Consider the following 8,111-nt stretch of genomic DNA (forward strand, 5'->3'; position numbering starts at 1 on the left):
CAGCAATTAGCCATTTGAATATTATTATTAATAATAATTATTATTATTTTGGTCAGTTTGTATTTTATAAGCAAAATATTGACTAGTTTCCCTCTGTTCCTCCCAAAAGCTCTCCCCACCAGGTGTATTTCAATGGAGTTAAAAGGTGTGCATCAGTTCTTTTCCCCAAATGTCTCTAATAGCTTTCAGGTGTTGTCAGGTATGTATTCACTGCTGTCCTTTAAAATACAGGTTTCAGAGTAGCAGCCGTGTTAGTCTGTATTCGCAAAAAGAAAAGGAGTACTTGTGGCACCTTAGAGACTAACAAATTTATTAGAGCATAAGCTTTCGTGAGCTACAGCTCACTTCATCGGAAGTGAGCTGTAGCTCACGAAAGCTTATGCTCTAATAAATTTGTTAGTCTCTAAGGTGCCACAAGTACTCCTTTTCTTTAAAATACAGTATAGTCCAGTCTCAGATACATCCGTGGTGTCTGTTTCCTCTTTACTCAAATGTGCTGGAACCTTAGGGGTGTGAGAACTGCATACTGCAGCTTGACAGATATTATCTGATATATTTTCTGTACTTCTGCTTGTGTTTGTGGATCCAGGCTTAATTCTTCTTCTTCCTACAGCAGGGGTGGGCAAACTTTTTGGCCCGAGGGCCACATCAGGATTGCAAAACTTTATGGAGGGCCGGGTAGGGAAGGCAGTGCTTCTCCAAACTGCCTGGCCCCCAACCCCTCCCACTTCCCGCCCCCTGACTGCCCCCCTTAGAACTGATGACCCATCCAACCCCCCTTTGTCCCCTGACTGCCCCTCCTGAGACCCCCCCAACCCTAACCTCTCCCCCGGGACCCCACCCCCTATCCAACCCTCCCTGTCCCCGGACTGCCCCACCCCCTGACAGCCCCCCGGACTCCCACGTTTATCCAACCCACCCCCGTCCCCTGACTGCCCCCCCAGAACATCCGCCCCATCCAACTGCCCCTGTCCCTTGACTGCCCCCAGGGACCCCCTGCCCCTTATCCAAACCCCCAGTCCCCTTATCATGCTGCTCAGAGCAGCATGTCTGGCAGCCGCGCTGCTTGGCTGGAGCCAGACATGCTGCTGCACTGCCCTGAAGGAGTTCACAGCCCTGCCACCCAGAGTGCTGGTGGTGCAGCAGCGTAGCTGCGAGGGAGGGGGGACAGCAGGAGAGGGGCTGAGGGCTAGCCTCCTGGCTGGGAGCTCAAGGGCCAGGCAGGATGGTCCCATGGACCAGATGTGGCCCTCAGGCCATAGTTTGCCCACGTCTGTCCTACAGGCTGGTAACTGGAGTCTCTGTACAGTGTATTACAGGCTGAGCACCATCACATCCTGTAGAACATGCCTAAAACCCCTCACCTGCTATTAGTCCTCTGCCCTTATCCCTGCGTTGTTCATAAGAGCATAAGTATGGCCATACTGGCTCAGACCAATGGGCCATCAAGCTCAGTATTCTATCTTCTGACAGTGCTAAATCCAGATGGTTCAGAGGGAATGAACAGAACAGGGCAGCTATCAAGTGATCCATCCCCTGTCATCCAGTCCCTGCTTCTGGCAGTTGAAGGTTTAGGGACACCCAGAGCTTGGGGTTCCGTCCCTGACCATCTTGATTAACAGCCACTGATGGATTTATCCTGTGTGAAGTTATCTAATTCTTTTTTGAACCCAGTTATATTTTTGGCCTTCACAACATTCATTCCCTGGCAATGAGTTCCACAGGTTGACTGTGTGTTGTGTGAAGAAGTACTTCCTTCTATTTGTTTTAATGCTGTTGCCTACTCATTTCATTGGGTGATCCCTGGTTCTTGTGCTATGTAAAGGTAAATAACATTTCCCTATTCACTTTTTCCACATCATTCATGGTTTTATAGACATCTATCATATTCCCCTTAGTCATCTCTTTTCTAAACTAAACAGTTCCAGTCTTTTTAATCTCTCCTCAAGCTGTTCCATACCCCTCATCATTTTCCCCCCAACTGTACTTTTTCCAATTCTAATACATCTTTTTTGGAGATGAAGTGACCAGAACTGTATGCAGTATACAAGGTATGTGGGTGTACCGTGGATTTATATAGCGGTCTGATGTTGTTTTCTGTCTTATTGCCTATCCTTTTCCTAATAGTTCCTAATATTCTGTTCACTTTTTTGGCTGCTGCTGTACATTCAGCAGATGTTATCGGAGAACTATCCATGATGACTCCAAGATCTTTCTTGAGTGGTAACAGCTAATTTAGACCCATCATTTTGTATGTATAGTTGGGATTATGTTTTCCAGTGTACATTACTTTGTCTCTATCAATATTGAATTTCATCTGCCATTTTGTTGCCCAATCATCCACTTTAGTGAGATCTCTTTGTAACTCTCTGCAGTCAGCTTTGGACTTAACTATCTTGAGTAATTTTGTGTCATATGCAAATTTTGCCACCTCATTGTTCACCTCTTTTCTCCTTACAGTGTGTATGATAAACCCATTGTTTCATGTTCTCTGTGTGTGTGTATATAAATCTCTCCTCTGTTTTTTCCACCAAATGCATCCGATGAAGTGAGCTGTAGCTCACGAAAGCTTATGCTCTAATAAATTTGTTAGTCTCTAAGGTGCCACAAGTACTCCTTTTCTTTTTGCGAATACAGACTAACACGGCTGCTACTCTGAAACCTGTGATTATGCAAGGCACTGAATTTAGCCGTATAGAGTGGAAATCTGTCAACTTCATGAAAAAACTCGCACAGATACAGACAGACATCATCTTCCTCTCCAAATGCAAACAGATGGACATCATACCGAAAGGACTGAAGGTAAAAAATCCATTACAATCTACATACCACACAGACTATGCTGACAGCTTGTGCCACACACTCTCAAGGAAACTGTGGAACCACCTGATCAACATCCTCTACAGCAAACAGGGAAAGATTAAGAATGAGCTCTCAAAACTGGATACTCTCATAAAGAACCAACCTTCCACACAAACTTCCTCGTGGCTGGACTTTACAAAAACTAGACAAGCCATTTACAAAACACACTTTGATTCTCTACAAAAGAAAAAGGACACTAAGCTATCTAAACTACTATATGCCACAAGGGGCCACAACAATGGTTCCCGTAACCCACCCAGCAATATTGTTAATCTATCCAACTATACTCTTAGCCCAGCGGAAGAATCTGTCCTATCTCGGGGCCTCTCCTTTTGCCCCTCCACCCCCACGAACATGATACAGTTCTGTGGTGACCTAGAATCCTATTTTCGACGTCTCAGACTCAAGGAATATTTCCAACACACCTCTGACCAACATATTAACCCACAGAGACCTTCCTGCCAACACTACAAAAAGAAGGATTCTGGGTGGACTCCTCCTGAAGGTCGAAACAGCAGCCTGGATTTCTACATAGACTGCTTCCGCCGACGTGCACGAGCTGAAATTGTGGAAAAGCAGCATCGCTTACCCCATAACCTCAGCCATGCAGAACACAGTGCCATCCACAGCCTCAGAAACAACTCTGACATCATAATCAAAAAGGCTGACAAAGGAGGTGCTGTCGTCATCATGAATAGGTCGGAGTATGAACAAGAGGCTACTAGGCAGCTCTCCAACACCACTTTCTACAAGCCATTACCCTTTGATCCCACTGAGAGTTACCAAAAGAAACTACAGCATTTGCTCAAGAAACTCCCTGAAAAAGCACAAGAACAAATCCGTACAGACACACCCCTGGAGCCCCGACCTGGGGTATTCTATCTGCTACCCAAGATCCATAAACCTGGAAATCCTGGACGCCCCATCATCTCAGGCATTGGAACCCTGACAGCAGGATTGTCTGGCTATGTAGACTCCCCCCTCAGGCCCTTCGTTACCAGCACTCCCAGCTATCTTCGAGACACCACCGATTTCCTGAGGAAACTACAGTCCATTGGTGATCTTCCTAAAAACACCATCCTAGCCACTATGGATGTAGAAGCCCTCTACACCAACATTCCACACAAAGATGGACTACAAGCCGTCAGGAACAGTATCCCCGATACTGTCACGGCTAACCTGGTGGCAGAACTTTGTGACTTTGTCCTGACCCATAACTATTTCACATTTGGTGACAATGTATACCTTCAAATCAGCGGCACTGCGATGGGTACCCGCATGGCCCCACAGTATGCCAACATTTTTATGGCTGACTTAGAACAACGCTTCCTCAGCTCTCGTCCTCTAATGCCCCTACTCTACTTGCGCTACATTGATGACATCTTCATCATCTGGACCCATGGAAAAGAAGCTCTTGAGGAATTCCACCATGATTTCAACAATTTCCATCCCACCATCAACCTCAGCCTGGACCAGTCCACACAAGAGATCCACTTCCTGGACACTACGGTGCTAATAAGCGATGGTCACATAAACACCACCCTATATCGGAAACCTACTGACCGCTATTCCTACCTACATGCCTCTAGCTTTCATCCAGATCATACCACTCGATCCATTGTCTACAGCCAAGCGCTACGATATAACCGCATTTGCTCCAACCCCTCAGACAGAGACAAACACCTACAAGATCTCTATCATGCATTCCTACAACTACAATACCCACCTGCTGAAGTGAAGAAACAGATTGACAGAGCCAGAAGAGTACCCAGAAGTCACCTACTACAGCACAGGCCCAACAAAGAAAACAACAGAACGCCACTAGCCATCACCTTCAGCCCCCAACTAAAACCTCTCCAACGCATCATCAAGGATCTACAACCTATCCTGAAGGACGAGCCATCACTCTCTCAGATCTTGGGAGACAGACCAGTCCTTGCTTACAGACAGCCCCCCAATCTGAAGCAAATACTCACCAGCAACCACACACCACACAACAGAACCACTAACCCAGGAACCTATCCTTGCAACAAAGCCCGTTGCCAACTCTGTCCACATATCTATTCAGGGGATACCATCATAGGGCCTAATCACATCAGCCACACTATCAGAGGCTCGTTCACCTGCGCATCTACCAATGTGATATGTGCCAGCAATGCCCCTCTGCCATGTACATTGGCCAAACTGGACAATCTCTCCGTAAAAGAATGAATGGACACAAATCAGACGTCAAGAATTATAACATTCAAAAACCAGTTGGAGAACACTTCAATCTCTCTGGTCACTCGATCACAGACCTAAGAGTGGCTATACTTCAACAAAAAAGCTTCAAAAACAGACTCCAAGGAGAGACTGCTGAATTGGAATTAATTTGCAAACTGGATACAATTAACTTAGGCTTGAATAGAGACTGGGAATGGATGAGTCATTACACAAAGTAAAACTATTTCCCCATGGTATTTCTCCCTCCCACCCCACCCCCCACTGTTCCTCTGATATTCTTGTTAACTGCTGGAATTAGCCTACCTGCTTGTCACCATGAAAGGTTTTCCTCCTTCCCCCCCTGCTGTTGGTGATGGCTTATCTTAAGTGATCACTCTCCTTACAGTGTGTATGATAAACCCATTGTTTCATGTTCTCTGTGTGTGTGTATATAAATCTCTCCTCTGTTTTTTCCACCAAATGCATCCGATGAAGTGAGCTGTAGCTTACGAAAGCTTATGCTTTAATAAATTTGTTAGTCTCTAAGGTGCCACAAGTACTCCTTTTCTTTTTGCGAATACAGACTAACACGGCTGCTACTCTGAAACCTCTTTTCTAGATCATTTATGAATATGTTGAACAGCACAGGCCCCAATACAGCTCCTTGGGGAACCCTGCTATTTGCCTCTCTCCATTGTGAAAACTGACCATGTATTCCTATCCTTTGTTTCTTATCTTTTAACCAGTTACTGATCCATGAGAGGACCTTCCCTCTTATCCCATGACTGCTTAGTTTGCTTAAGAGCCTTTGCTGTGGGACCTTGTCAAAGGATACTGTATCTACTGGAGCACACTTTTCAATCATGTTGACTCCTTCCAAGAATTTAATAGGTTGGTGAGGTATAAAGGTACCTTTTATGAAAGCTGTGTTGTCTCTTCCCCAACATATCATGTTTATCTATGTGTCTGATAATTCTATTCTTTACTATAGTTTCAACCAATTTGCCTGGTATTGAAGTTAGGCTTACTGGCCTGTAATAGCCAGGATCGCCTCCAGAGCCTTTATTAAAAATCAGCGTTCTCTTTATGACAACACAGAGCACTTATAATTAACGCATGTTATATTTATGGAAATATTACATAACTCTAAACACAGCCTATTGCTGACCGCCCCTCCTTCCAAAATGGAGGATGACCTTTGGCCTCTGCTGCCATACCTTACACACTGCAGCTACTCCATACAATCCCTGGGATCTTTTTGTGCTTCAGCTCCCAATGATTGTCACTGTGGAGAGGGCAGATACTGTACCTGTGATCTGCTATTACCAACTTGTGCTGTCTTACTGTGAGTCTTGTGCGATTTGTGTTTGTTTGTTTTTCTTATCAGACTTCCAGTTCCTGGAAGCAAGTGATCATGTGAGAATCTCAGCTTTCATTTATAAAAGAGAGTGGAGAGTAAGTTTATAGTCCTTATGATTGCAGAGAAAAGCTTGAATATGTGAACTGAGTGAGCCCTAAAGGCTCAAAACCAGAAGGCAAATAATAACCCAGTTTTAAAAAAATCTCATGATTTGTAAGCCAAGCTCATGATTTGGAATGCTCACAGTTGACGATCATGCTGAACTGTGTCTACAAAAGAAAAGTCCTTTAACCTAACTCCTTTGCCATGCACAGCAGAGATCTGAGCAGCAAGTACAGCCTGTAACCAAGAATGAATCCACACTTGGTCAACAGAAGAAGGAGGGAGAGAAAGAGAGAGAGAAGATTGAAATGTACACATCTCCAGAACAGAAAGAAATAATTATGCTTCCATTCCTAGGTAGAAAGAATCTTCTGTAGAAACAGCATGAATCTCTTCTATTGAAAGTTCAGATCCTGTTCTGGTATAACTCTCTCTTTTTGATCTTGGAATATTTTTCTTTGGCACTGGATTGAAGAATTTAAAGGAGTTAAAGAGAGCTACCTAATAATTTTGGAGCAGGAGTTATAACATGGGATCTTTGAAATAAAAACAGTGACGCACTAAGAGTGAAAAGTGCCTCTTCACTGAATATTTTCCAGGCTTTCAAGAATTCTTCCAAATTTCAGTAAGAGTTAAAGATTTTAGCAGTTAGTCTACAAATGGAGATGACCTCTTCCTTTTTCTGACCCACCCAGCTCAGCTACCATACAATAAGGCAGTGGTTCTTAACCTGGTTCTAACCCTGGGGGTGCGAGATGCCCTTTCTGGGGATAAAGAAAAGGAGTACTTGTGGCACCTAAGAGACTAACAAATTTATTTGAGCATAAGCTTTCGTGAGCTACAGCTCACTTCATCGGATGCATTCGGTAGAAAATACAGTGGGGAGATTTATATACACACACAGAGAACATGAAACAATGGGTTTTATCATACACACTGTAAGGAGAGTGATCACTTAAGATGAGCTATTACCAGCAGGGTGGGGGGAGGAAAACCTTTTATGGTGATAATCAAGGTGGGCCATTTCCAGCAGTTAACAAGAATGTCTGAGGAACAGTGGGGGGTGGGGTGGGGGGGGAGAAATAACATGGGGAAATAGTTTTACTTTGTGTAATGAACCATCCACTCCCAGTCTCTATTCACGCCTAAGTTAATTGTATCCAGTTTGCAAATTAATTGCAATTCAGCAGTCTCTCCTTGGAGTCTGTTTCTGAATTTTTTATGTTGAAGGATAGCCGCTCTCAGGTCAAATCCGCACAGACACACCCCTGGAACCCCGACCTGGGGTATTCTATCTACTACCCAAGATCCGTAAACCTGGATATCCTGGACGCCCCATCATCTCAGGCATTGGCACCCTGACAGCAGTATTGTCTGGCAATGTAGATTTCCTCCTCAGGCCCTACACTACCAGCTATCTTCGAGACACCACTGACTTCCTGAGGAAACTACAATCCATTGGTGATCTTCCTAAAAACACCATCCTAGCCACTATGGATGTAGAAGCCCTCTACACCAACATTCCACACAAAGATGGACTACAAGCCGTCAGGAACAGTATCCCCGATAATGTCACGGCTAACCT

The 8,111-nt window shown here is 44.6% G+C and overlaps 1 long non-coding RNA gene across 1 annotated transcript; it reads left to right on the plus strand.

Annotated features, from left to right (window-relative positions):
• The first annotated feature begins 2,393 nt into the window (after positions 1–2,393).
• On the plus strand, positions 2,394–7,234 carry LOC122460795. The gene is made up of 3 exons (XR_006282303.1): positions 2,394–2,463; positions 5,684–5,964; positions 6,452–7,234. It is a non-coding gene; the product is annotated as an uncharacterized LOC122460795 (long non-coding RNA).
• Positions 7,235–8,111: the final 877 nt, after the last annotated feature.

Source organism: Dermochelys coriacea, chromosome 6, assembly GCF_009764565.3.
Source record: "Dermochelys coriacea isolate rDerCor1 chromosome 6, rDerCor1.pri.v4, whole genome shotgun sequence".
NCBI lineage: Eukaryota > Metazoa > Chordata > Testudines > Dermochelyidae > Dermochelys > Dermochelys coriacea.